This window comes from Protopterus annectens, chromosome 9.part0 (assembly GCF_019279795.1).
Source record: "Protopterus annectens isolate FY-2018-M chromosome 9.part0, PAN1.0, whole genome shotgun sequence".
Lineage (NCBI taxonomy): Eukaryota > Metazoa > Chordata > Ceratodontiformes > Protopteridae > Protopterus > Protopterus annectens.
The window spans coordinates 1,528,659,775-1,528,672,949 of record NC_056743.1 but is presented as its reverse complement, the minus strand read 5'-3'; positions in this window follow the sequence as shown (position 1 = coordinate 1,528,672,949).

Below are 13,175 nucleotides of genomic sequence, written 5' to 3'. Positions count from 1 at the left end.
GAGAAGAATAATTGTGGCTGGGGACTTTACCAGGAGCAGACTGGAATAATATTGATTTAACAAAACTAGTAAGGAAATTATTTGCAATGTATATTCATGAACAACAATTGCTTTGGATTGCAAAAAAAACTACAAGGGAATGGAACATACTAGACATTGTTTGTGTTCCTAAAGAAATTACTGTTACTTCAGGTAAATTTTTACCACCATTGATGTGCAGTGATCTGATAAGTCTGCCAAACTGAAATCTAAAGCAATACACAGAAGATTAATTACAGATTACATGGAAACAAAATAGAAACTATGTAAAACTAATTAGAGATATTGTTTGGGTGTAAAAAAATGAAATAAATAAAATGTTTAATATCAGGATCTAGGCATACAACATCAATGGGGTATATTTCCATAAGAACAAGGTACCAGATAAAAGTGAGAAGTAAAAAATATAAGAAATGGAAAAACAAGGCGAACACAACTTTGGAAACTGAAATAAACAAGCTAGACAAATTAAGCATAATGTGAGACTAGATCAAGAAAAATTTTAAGAAAATGTATATAAAGATATTGAGCATAATAGGAAATCATTTTATAGATACATAAGATGTGGAAAGAGTAGAGACATACAAATTGACAAACTGTGCAAATTCTAAAATGTATTCTCAGGCACAACAGATTATAGATATATTTACAAAATCATATGCAACAACAGTTTGGCTTCACAAAAGGGGGTGATAAACTACCCTAATGACATCCAAGTAACCTCAGATACCGAAATCAAATTAGATTTTACTAAAAAAGAGCTATGCAAACTGGATCCAAACAAAGCACAGGGAGGAGACTAAATTAGTAATAATGACCTGAGAACACTCATCAAGAACTTACAGTACCATTATATCTATTATTTACTAGGTCGTATAAATATGGGGAGATTCCACTATATTGGAGACATGAGCTTATTAAACCTGTCTTTAAGGGAAAAGGGAGTGGGAGAAACCCAGAGTCATAGAGACCTTAAGTCTACTTTCACGTTGTGGAAAAATAATGCAGAAGGTAATATTGGATAAGTTATTGTCAGAACTAAAAAGGTTGGGACTTGAAACCATGTATGTGCAAGCATATGTTGAAAATAAATCTATTACCACCTGTAACATGATAGTCTGTAACAGTATAATAACAGCTATAAATGAAAAATTGTGACATGGTGTAATTCATATAGATTTAATCTCAGCATTTGACAGGGTTATAAACAAAACACTGATCAATAAATTAGAACAGCTAGGTAATGATTTGCTCTTGATAAGATGGATCGCTGCATGGCCTACAAATATGACATGTCAAATATCATACAGCAATTGGACAGGTGAAATCCTTGGTTATAGTCAGGGTGTCCCACAGGGCTCTGTCCTAGGCCCGTACTTGTTTAGATTGTATCTTTCAGACCTATCTTTTTTATCTGAGGTGTTCTACAGTCTATATGCAAGTGATTTGTAATTGGGTAAACTGATTATATGTGTTACAGATAGGACATGTCTGCAAAATTACTTTAAATTGACCATTTGGGCACAGGAAAATAATATGCTGACAAATACATCAAAAACTAAGCATATGAGATTTGGGAAGCATAAACTGAAAGCTGAATATTTAATACAGCACACAGAGATTGAAACTGTAGATTTATTTAAGGACCTGGGTATATGGATAGATCCAGCTTTGAGTTTTTCCAATTGTATCAACCAATTGGTTAATGATATTTATAGAACTATAGGTTGTATAAAAAGATTTATAAAGTCTTAGAAATCAGAAAAGGTGAAGTCATTGTTTGCTAATTAAAATAGACCCAGACTTGAATATGGATTAATATGGAAACCTTATAAGAAAACAAGCATGAGTAAACTACAAAGATTACAGCTGAAATATACAGAGAGCATCCATAGATGTGAAAATGTAAGTTATTATGAAAGATTAAAATATCTAACTTGTAGAGTGACTCATATAAATATTTAAAGGGAGATCTTATTCAGGTATATAGGGCATTTAGGGACAACTACCTCTGGGAATGTTTGGGGTTATCAAAAAGTACTAGAGAATCATCAGACAGTCTTTGTAGAAGATTCTATAGGAATGAGAAGTGTACTAATTGGTTCTTTGACAGAGCAGCTGATGCATGGAACAGACTACCAAGTTACATTAAAGCCAACACTGGTTTAGATATTTTTAAGAACAGCCTGGACACTTATTATGAGAACAATTGTTTTGGTATATTGGCAGGCTAGAAGGGCATTAATGCCCCTGCTTGAAATATTTATATGTAGGTATATATATATGTATATATGTATACGCATAGTAAGTCAAGAAAGCTACCTTAGTTGCAAATACTTTCTAATAAGAACATTCTCACACTCAGCAATGAGTTTTTTGAGTCATTGCAATACAATGACAATGTGATGCAATGTTATCATGATCTGCATCTCTAATAATTGGGGGGCTTGAGACTTGGGAGTCATCAGTGAGAAGGTAAATGGAAACATTATAAAACATAAAATGAAACAAAATAAATAAATGTTTTTTTAGAAATTATAAAAAAGTATACTTGCCTTTTGATAAGCAGAGATTGCCTATGTCATACTTGATAATTTAATAAAGATGTTTATTGAAAAAGGTGGGAGTGATGGATGCATTTAAGGTGGAGGTGGGATTACATCAAGGATCAGCTCTGAGCTCTTTCTTATTTGCAATGGTGATGGACAGGTTGACAGACATGATCAGACAGGAGTTCCCGTGGACTATGATGTTTGCAGATGACATTGTGATCTGTAGTGAGAGTGGAGAACAGGTGGAGGAGACCCTGAAGAGGCGGAGATATGCTCTAGAGAGAAGAGGAATGAAGGTCAGCAGGACTAAGACAGAATATATGTGTGTGAATGAGAGGGAGGATAGAGGAATGGTGAGGATGTAGGGAGTAGAGGTGGCGAAGGTGGATGAGTTTAAGTACTTGAGATCAACAGTTCGGAGTAATGGTGAGTGTGGAAGAGAGGTGAAGAAGAGAGTACAGGCAGGATGGAGTGGGTGGAGAAGAGTGTCAGGAGTGATTTGTGACAGACGAGTACCAGTAAGAGTGAAAGGGAAGATCTACAAGAGGGTAGTGTGATCAGCTATGTTATATGGGTTGGAGACAGTGGCATTGACAAAAAGGCAGGAGTCAGAGCTGGACGTGGCAGAGTTAAAGATGTTAAGATTTGCACTGGGTGTGACGAGGGTAGACAGGATCAGGAATAAGTATATAAGAGGGTCAGCCCAGGTTGGAAGGTTTGGAGACAAAGCCAGAGAGACAAGATTACATTGGTTTGGACATGTGCTGAGAAGGGATGCTGAGTATATTGGGAAAAGGGTGCTAAGGATGAAGGTAAGAGGAAAAGAGGAAGGCCTAAGATAAGGTTTATGGATGTGGTGAGAGAGGACATGTAGGTGGTTGGTGTGACAGAGCAAGATGCAGAGGACAGGAAGAAATGGAAACAGATGATCTGCTGTGGCGACCTCTAACAGGAACAGCCGAAAGAAGAAGATTGAAAAAGTAATGCAAAAGCTAAAGGAAAAGTAAATTAAGGTGATGAAAAGTGGTGCATTAATAACTAGGACATTTATATGTATGGATAACAAGCAGAAACATGGTATTACATGTCATTAATGTTTAAAGGAAGCATATTCCATGTCAGGAAGCAGGTTGTACGGCTGCAGAGACAGAGAATATAAATGCAAGGCTTGCTTTCTAGAAGAAAGCAGGTTAATGAACAAGAAAAGAAGATGCTTATCTGTAGTCAGGAGAAAAGGAGAAATAGCAAATAAGCCAGAGTATGCTTATTTTTCCTCTCTTGTTGAGACTTAAAAAGAACACTAGCTGGACTTGCTTACTTAAGTATTTGAATGTCACCAAAAAGAGCATTATTTGGGTAGAGTCCATCCCTGGATTAATAGGGTAGCATCTAATTATAATTGTTGGTATATAGCATGCAAAATAATAACTTTCTTTGAAAACTGATTCCTTTATCTTGCAAGTCTAATTCCTCATACCCGTCTTCTCCTCTCAACTGTTACTGCTTCCTCTAAATATAGATACTATATCATACTTAATTTTCTACCTGCGGTGGTGGTGCTGCGGTAGCGTTGTTGCCTCACAGTAAGATGTCCTGTTCAATTCTTAGCTAGAGCGTCTTCTGTGTGGAGACGTACCTTAGTTGAAGGCTGTGCATCAGCGCCGGCAATGCGGCATGTAAAAATCTACTGCCAATCATTAGCGGACCGGAGTTCCGCTGTGATGACCCCTAACCGGGAAAAGCCAAAAGACACAACAACAACATCATACTTAATTTTATCTTGACTGTACAGTTTAAGGTGCATCTTCTTTGTACCTGTACAGTGTAGCAGTTTTCATCCTAATTAGGTAATGTACATTATAGAGTGCTCTTATCCTAGTTTTATTTGATGTAAAATATATAATGTTTTTCTTCTGTAACTGTGAAATTGTACTTATCAATCTATGTTATATGCGGAGCTTTTCTCCCCAGGCCTCCTCTGAAAAAGGACATGTGTCCAGTTGGACTTTCCCGGTAATCAAATGTTAAATAAATAAATTTATTTCAGGTGATGAATGAGGTACAACTGTGGTATGTATTTTATATGTGAACACCTCTCTATGATGTGTGAGTATATAATAAACTATGGATACAATGAACAAGACTGGTGAAAAGTCTGCTTACTTCTAGAGAACATTCTACCAGTAGCACAAAAATATACTTAAAAAGACATTTTGTGAGATAATCTGGTTTAGAAAAGTAAAAACTTCAGTCACCAGGTCTGCATTATAGGAAACTGCCTAGCATAATTCTAGGCTTTTTCCTCATTCCAGTTCTTTCTCATAAGATAAAGTATATGCCACCACATGGACGTAAGGGTTTTACTGGGAAGGACAAATAAACACAGATGTCTACATGCAGACCAGTACTATATCATTAGTAGGCATAACATCTTCTGTTATGAAAGTTGCATGCCACAAATGGAAAATGCACAACATAGCTGATAGACTGATATGCTAGCATAATTAACACAAAAAGGAATATATTCCAGGTCACTGCTGTTCCTGACATTGTACAACCCATTGCAATCCCTGCCCCTTGCACATTTCTCTACATCTTAGCTCAGAATCAGGGACAAAGCTAACAAAATAATGAGGGGCAAGGACTGCAGTCAGGAACAGTTTTAAATACTGACGTTATACACGTAGAAAGTCACTAGAATAACAGGTTTTCCCTAAGAATGCTTTCTCTGAAACATGCTATAAAGTCTTAAACTCAAACATTTGTCATTATTTAGTGATTGCAGTCCTTGCTGATTTGCCAGAAAACCATAAACGTTATCAAGAAAAAAACAGCAGTTGAAAGTATGATACAAAGAACATAAAACAAAAAATATCGCCATCATATAATGTAGTTTCCTAATTTTCTTCTGCTGAGCAGACCAGCAAATGTTTTAGATAAAGGATGTTAGTGAGCAGAGCCTCTTGTGACTGCGGTGGTGGTGCTGCGGTAGCGTTTTAGCCTCACAGTAAGATGTTGTCCCTTTCGATTCTCAGCTAGAGCGTCTTCTGTGTAGAGACATGCGTGAATGGGTGTACATTCATTGAAGGTTGTGCGTCAGAGCTGGCAACTCGGTACGTAAAAATCTACTGCCAATCATTAGTAGACCGGAGTTCTGCTGTGGTGACCCCTAACAGGGAAAAGCCGAAGGACACAACAAAAAAGTGAGCAGAGCCTCTTGTTTTCAGATTTAGGAGGTGCATGCATGTTCTGGCATATATATATATATATATATATATATATATATATATATATATATATATATATATATATATATACACACACACACACATACACACACACATATACATATGTGTGTGTGTGTATATATATATATATATATATATATATATATATATATATATATATATATATATATATATATATATATATATATATATATATATATATATATATATATATATATATACACACACACCACTGTGTGATGTGTGGATATATAAATATATATATATATATATATATATATATATATATATATATATATATATATTTCTGTAAGGCTTTTGTATGAAACTTTTGTTGAAAGCATGCTGTGCTTGGTAAAGTGGTACAGTACTTGCACTGTTGCTTGCATTGTCAAATGCACTGTTAGATGAACTGTTCATTCATCAAAGAAAAATGGTTTGGCATGTAAGCAGGTTTTTGTGTGTACCTGAGTCTGTCCTGTGTAGTGACAGTGTTATGGAAAGGAATTTTTCTAAGGTGAGGAGGATTAAGACTATGGGCAGAGTAAGTGTTAGGATTAGCAGGCATTCATAAGGTGGTGTAGGAGGGGGTTGAAGTGACCCCCTGCCTTCTTTACCAGTGCCTGCTAACCCTAACCTTAACCTAAACCCTGCCCCTGAAAAGGTGGTCAGAACAGAAATATGCTTTATGGAAGAAATACCACAATAATTGTCATTTAAAGAAGCTGCAAAACTGCCCCACAGATAAGGCTCACTTTGTCTTTTGGGAGGTATAACATGAGTCAGAAATTTATGTTTAACTTTTAGGTGCACTCTGTGTTCCTGTGACCTCTTTTACGGCAATGTAATTTAATACCACTGCTGTATGCAATAAGTTTGTGATACAGGCCTTGGATTCATTGTGGATTCACATCCCGCAATTTCCATTCTAGAACATCTGTTTGATTCAGACTCTCTGCCTGGTAAAATCAGCGGCAAAACTGTCATACATTTTAAAACAGAGAACATGGCTTGAGCAAGGTTGTCTGCAGAGGTACCAGCTCTTCTGAGTGCATCCTCAAAGCAGGAGTAGAGTGTATATTTCTCATAGCGTACCATTCACCTGATTATCTTAGAACTCTTCTGCAAGAGTCTGTAATTTCCCAATCATCCTGCAGGACTAACCAAGATGGTTAGTCTTGAGAGATTTCAAGTGTTTGGGTCAATAGTAGTTCTGCAGAGCTCAGTACAGAATGTCTCCACATACTGAAGGCCTAGACATCGCTCAAGTGATTCCATTCACTTTTCATTCTTCAGGTCATTCTTTGGACTTGATCTATCAACCTGGTCATAGGTTTGTAGGTTTACAGGGTCTTAATAAGCTTATGGCCAAAGGAGACCATCAAAAAGCTCAGTCACATCACCCAGTACTGGTGGGAAACCAACTGTCGCATGTCTTGTGTATTCAAATGAGACAATGAGGCACAGAATGCATTCAAGTTGTTTATTATACAAACAAACATCAGGAGCTGTAACTTGTACATATACTTTGAACTTTACATATTTACTGATTGACTCATTACTTCTAACACACTCACATGTGCATCTCCAGTCAAGCTTACATTCACATTGGCTGATTACACAACATGGCACTGATCTCGCACGTGCTCAATAAATTATATGCACGTGCTGTCTAGATACAGTGGCTGACTATGTTCAATATACACACTGATCTAAATCCTCCCTCCTTAATTTTGTTCAACATTGCAAATATGAGAGCAAAGACATATTTAAGAGCTAGACATTATTTCAACAGTTCAACAAAACAAAACTGACTTTAAGTCCAATTCGCTCTATATTTAGGATACGGTTTGCAAATTCTACCTGATCTAGTTACACAGAAATTCTGACTGGGTTTAGAAACAGGGACAGTCTCTGGGGATTCTTTCAAAACTGGAACATCAGGATTTACATCAAAGTTGTTTGAAGAAAGCACACTGAAGAGTTGCTCTATGAATTAAAGTTGTTATTACAGGCAATCTGCTGTGCCACTGGTTTGGAGACAGATAACACGTCTATGATTCCTTCTGAAATCCATTCCTTCAGATCGTACAATGTGAGATCATGGTTCCTCTCAAATGTTCTTCATGATTCCCACTTGGTCATATCCTTTAGATGTTTACATTCTCACAACTTCTACTTGTAGTAATGGTCTAAGAAGTTTACTGGTCTTATTGTAGTACAAATTTTGTGACTGATGTTTTCTCAAAAGTTGAGCCTTGAACACTCTGTTGTTCTTTGCGTTTGGTGCTAACAATTGTTTGCTCATTAGAAGAGTTGTTCGTGTCTGGACATCAGTCTCTGAGCAGGTGAACCAAGCACATTGTCTCGAGGAATGTTTCTGGGATTGAGTAAGTTAAGGAAAACATCAGTACCATGTCCCTTGGATCAGTACCGTCTCTCTTGGATTTCTCCAAGTGCTTTGCACTCTGAACTGCACGTTCAACTAAGCCATTGGCTTGTGGATACTCAGGATTACTAGTAAGATGAACAAAGTCCCAAGACTCAGCAAATTTCTTGAACTGATGACTAGTAAACTGTGCACCATTGTCGGTTATGACTTTGTGCGGGCTACCATGGACAGAAAAATGTCTCTTCAATTTTGTAATGACTGTGTTGGATGTCAAGTTAGGAAGTAGGTAAATTTCAAACCAATTTGACTAAGGGTCTACCAACACCAAGTAATGTTGACCATTCCATTTGAAAATATCTGTGGCAACTGTCAACCATGGTAATTCAGGAATTTGGTGTAGCTGAAGCGTTTCTTTTTGTTGATGTGGTCTGGTGCTGTTTCAAATTGAAAATGCTAGTTTCCTTCTCTATATCTTTGGACATAGAAGGTCAAAATATAATGCCTCTTGCACTTCTTTTGGTTGAATCAGTACCTGGGTGACCATGATGCAAGATTACCACTTTTGGACCTTTCATGATGATTCCATCTTCCATCACAATGAACTCATCTCTATAAGGAAAATACTGTTGAATGTCAAGTGGTGAATTGGTTTGTCATGTTGGTCATCCTTGACTGATAACATTTTTTAGTTTCTGGAGAACTGGATCTGAAGCTGTGTGATTTCTTATTTCATCAAGCCTTGATAATGAAAAATTTCTGAATTCCTGACTTCAAAGTCTGCTGTTTCATGTTCATGCTGCTCTGTTTGTCTGGGGACGTGTAATAAACCATCGGCAAGATACAAGTGTTTGCCCTTTTTGTAAACGATATTGAAATTGTACTTTTGTAATTTTAACATCATGCATTGCAATCAAGCTGAGGCTATATGCATTGGCTTATTCAAAATTGTGACTAGTAGTTGGTGATCAGTCTCTATTTGGATAGATCTGTCATAAATATAATCATTGAACTTCGAATATAAAAATACCGCTGCCAACATTTTTCTCTATTTGTGCAGAATGCATCTCTGTTTCAGTTAAAGTTCTTGATGCAGAGGCTACTGGCATGCCTTCTTGAAGACATGCTGCACCAAGGCCATACTTTGGAGCATCACAAGAAAGAGTTATAGGTTTGTGAACATCATAATATCTCAGTCTGGTGGAGTGGCAATTTTCTGCTTCAGAATATCAAATACTCTTTGATGTTGTTCCAACCAGGAATAGTTTACATTTTTTTCATTTTAACTCTCATAATGGTGCAGAAAGCTCACTCGAGTCTGGGATGAACTTTCCTAAATAGTTGACCATACCTAGCAAACATAAAGATCTGACATTCTTTGGAAATGGCATTTCAACAATTGCTGTTTGCTTAGACAGATCTGGTTGTAAGCCAGAACTGGTAAACAAATGTCCCACATAAGTAACTTCTTTCAGTTTGAAATTGCGTTTCTGAAGATTCAGTTTAAGATTCACTTCATGTGCATGGTCTAGAACTTTCCTGAGATTTCTATCATGTTCATCTTTAACATTGCCTCAGACAATATTGTCATCTACTATAATAGCACATGGATAACAGAAAACAAATTGTTTCATAGCATGTTGAAAGACTTCACTGGCAGAACTGATTCCAAATGTCATTCTCAAAAATCTGTATCTACCAAATGGTGTACTGAATGTAGTTAACAATGAATATTTGCGATTCAGCAAAATTTCCCAAAAGGAGCTTTCTGCATCTAAGGCTGAAAAACAGTGGAATTTCACATGAGAGCGGCTACCTCTTCTACTGTATGCATCAGATGATGATGAGGATGCCTAAGAGCTTTGTTTAAGTCTCTTGGATCAATACATATTCAAATATCGTCTGAGCTTTTCTTATGAGCTACGACCATGGAGGATACCCATTCAGTCGAGTCTTCTACTGGAGTAAGGACACCTAAATTCACCATTTTGTCTAGTTCTGCTTTTACTTTACTCTGTATTGCTACTGGAATCTTTCGTGCTGGTCTGACAACTGGATTTACTTCATGGAATATGTGACTGGAAGTTTTCCAAGCTTGTCTTTGAAAATATCAGCATATTCACTAAAAATATTTTGTGTAAAACTGTCATTGTTATTCATACTTATATGATGAACCTCTTTACTAAATGAAATCAGTCCCATTCTCAGACTGTCTTTTGAGGCTTAACAGTGCCTGCACATGTCTTTTGACATTGTAAAACTGCAAGTCATAGCTATTTCCAGCAGAATGGCATGAAAGGACTACTGTGCCATCAGTTCGAATCTCTTCACCACCATAAGCAACTCATTTTGCACACTTTGCTGAATCAAGTTTCTCACCAGCTTTTACTTAAGCAAACATTTGTGCTGACATAAAATTGCACTTGAACCCAGTGTCTACTTTAAGCTCTACAGGAAATATTTCGCTCTTTGCCGAGAACTGATAGTCTACTGTATTAATTGTTTCATTGATCACAGAAACACCATCAAAATACAAAATTTGCTCACAGCTCTTGGAGTTTGCTACAGTCTATATCTGATCTACTTGCTTCTTCGGATACTCTATTTTAACATAAGTTTGCGACACTTAAGACTTGCAAAATCTTTTGAAATTATTCCACTTTTTACATGTGTGACATTGCTGACCAAAAGCTAAACATTTTTCCCGTTTAGATTAATGTCTGCCTCCATAATTGCAACAGTTAACAATGAGGTTGGGTGCCACACCCTTTGGTTTATATTTCTTTTTCGTCTTAACTTTCTGCTGTACACTATCAATATTCACACTAGCAGATAATGCAAACATTAATTTCTCATTTGTAAACACATTTGTATGCTTTGCTCAATGTTAATTCACTATCTCAAAGCAAAATCTTTTTCACTGCATCATTCCACATTCAAGACTGCCTTTTATCAACTCATCTCTTAGATCACCAAATCTGCATGCTTTTGCTTTATTTCTTAAATTGTTAATATATGCTGCAACAGTTTCACCAGGCTTTTGATTTCTTGAGTAAAAATTGTGTCTTTCCATTGTAATATTCATTTGGGGGTTACACATTTCACTAAATGTATGATTTAAGCACTCAAGGTCTTCCCGTGTTTCAGCCTGTATCACAGTATGGAGGTTCTCCCCTGCATACATGGCAGGTGCATACACAAATGAACATTCTTGCTCAATGGCTTCTGAGCCAGCTAAATTGAGAAGTATAAATGCTTTTGTACATGTGTCTTTATCAGAAAATGCAGCCTGTATAAAAATACCATATTCTTGCTCAAACACTCACCAATTCTCAACAATGTTATTATCAAATACCAGCGGTTCAGGTCTGCGAAATCCCTCTGCCTTAACAACAAATTGCTTTTAAACAGAAGCTTAGACCTGGTACTTGTAATTTTGCTCAGATGCACAACAATATCTCCAAAAGTGCTTTATTTTAACACTGCAAATATCTTGAACACTCTGGGCACTTTGGACACTTAAAAAGTCTTAGTTACTGTAAAAATGTTGTACATTGTGAAAAAAAATTGGACATTTTAGCCTTTTCGAACATCTTAAACACTTTGGAGATTATTTCAAACACTATAATCATTATGTCACTATTTCGACATTTTGAATATCTCAGAAATGATTTTGAACAGTTTGAATTCTATGCCACATGTTTGGCGACTGGAAATCATTTGAATCAGATTTAAGTACTTTCGAATAACCACTGACCTGTTTGCGAGTTCTCTCTTGGATATTACTCCATTTCTAACTGCATGCCTCATGGTTTGTGAGCTGCTTCAACTTTGGATCCCATTCTGACACCATGTCGCATGTCTCATGTATTCAGATGAGGCACTGATGTATGGAATGCATTCGAGTCATTTATTATACAAACACACATCAGGAGCTGTAACTTGTACATATATTTCGAACTTCACATACTTACTGACTGACTCACTACTTCTAACACACTCACATGTGCATCTCCATTCAAGCTTACATTCACACTGGCCGACTACAAAAAAATGGCACTGATCTTGCACATGCTCAGTAACTTATATGCACATGCTGTCTGGCTACAGTGGCTGACTAGGTTCAATATACACACTGAGCTACACTAACAATGTGTCCCATTAAGTATATTTTCTCCACATATCCCTGATGAAAATTTATTTGTGATCATCCATCCATTGATTCAGATTGGTTTTGAAGATTGCTAGGGAAGTACTCTCTTGACAGGTAAAGGCAGCATATTCTGAAAACAGAGGATATGTTGAGTAAGTTATTTGTTATGCCATCTGATGCTGTTGATGCAATAGTAGAGGTTTAAGCCTCTAGAATGGGTGTTAACTTTACTACTGGTTCAGTTTAGGGGAAGGAGTTCAAAGAGTGCTGTGTCATAGCAAGGAAGGCTAAGCATAGATCATCCCTCAGGAGTCTATATGACACATAATAGATGTACAGAGCTTTTAGCCAATCAGAGCAGCTAAGGGTACTGAGATGTGATATCACTTTGGTGAAGAAAAACTGAGGTTTCTCAAGTTGGTTTAGGTGTTCAGTGAGTTACATGCCAAAGGGTAATTATATTCAATGATGGTCTAAATGAGAGATGAATAAAGTGGGGCTTATAACTTCTCTGCAACTTGAGAAGATACTATGAAGGATAAGCTGTGCAACATAGAAAGTTTTCTAACCATGACAGAGTCATGCAGGTCATTGGAGAGACTTTTATCAATATATATGGATCCAAGTTCCTGATGATTGTCAGGTTTAAGTGAAATGTTTGTCTATGTGGTGAGCAGTAGTGATGCTGGATTTACCAAAAGAAACTATGCCACATTTCTTGGCACTGAGGGTAAGCCAATGATTAATACACCAATATTCTTTACTAAAGCATTTGAGTATCAGAACAGGATTTG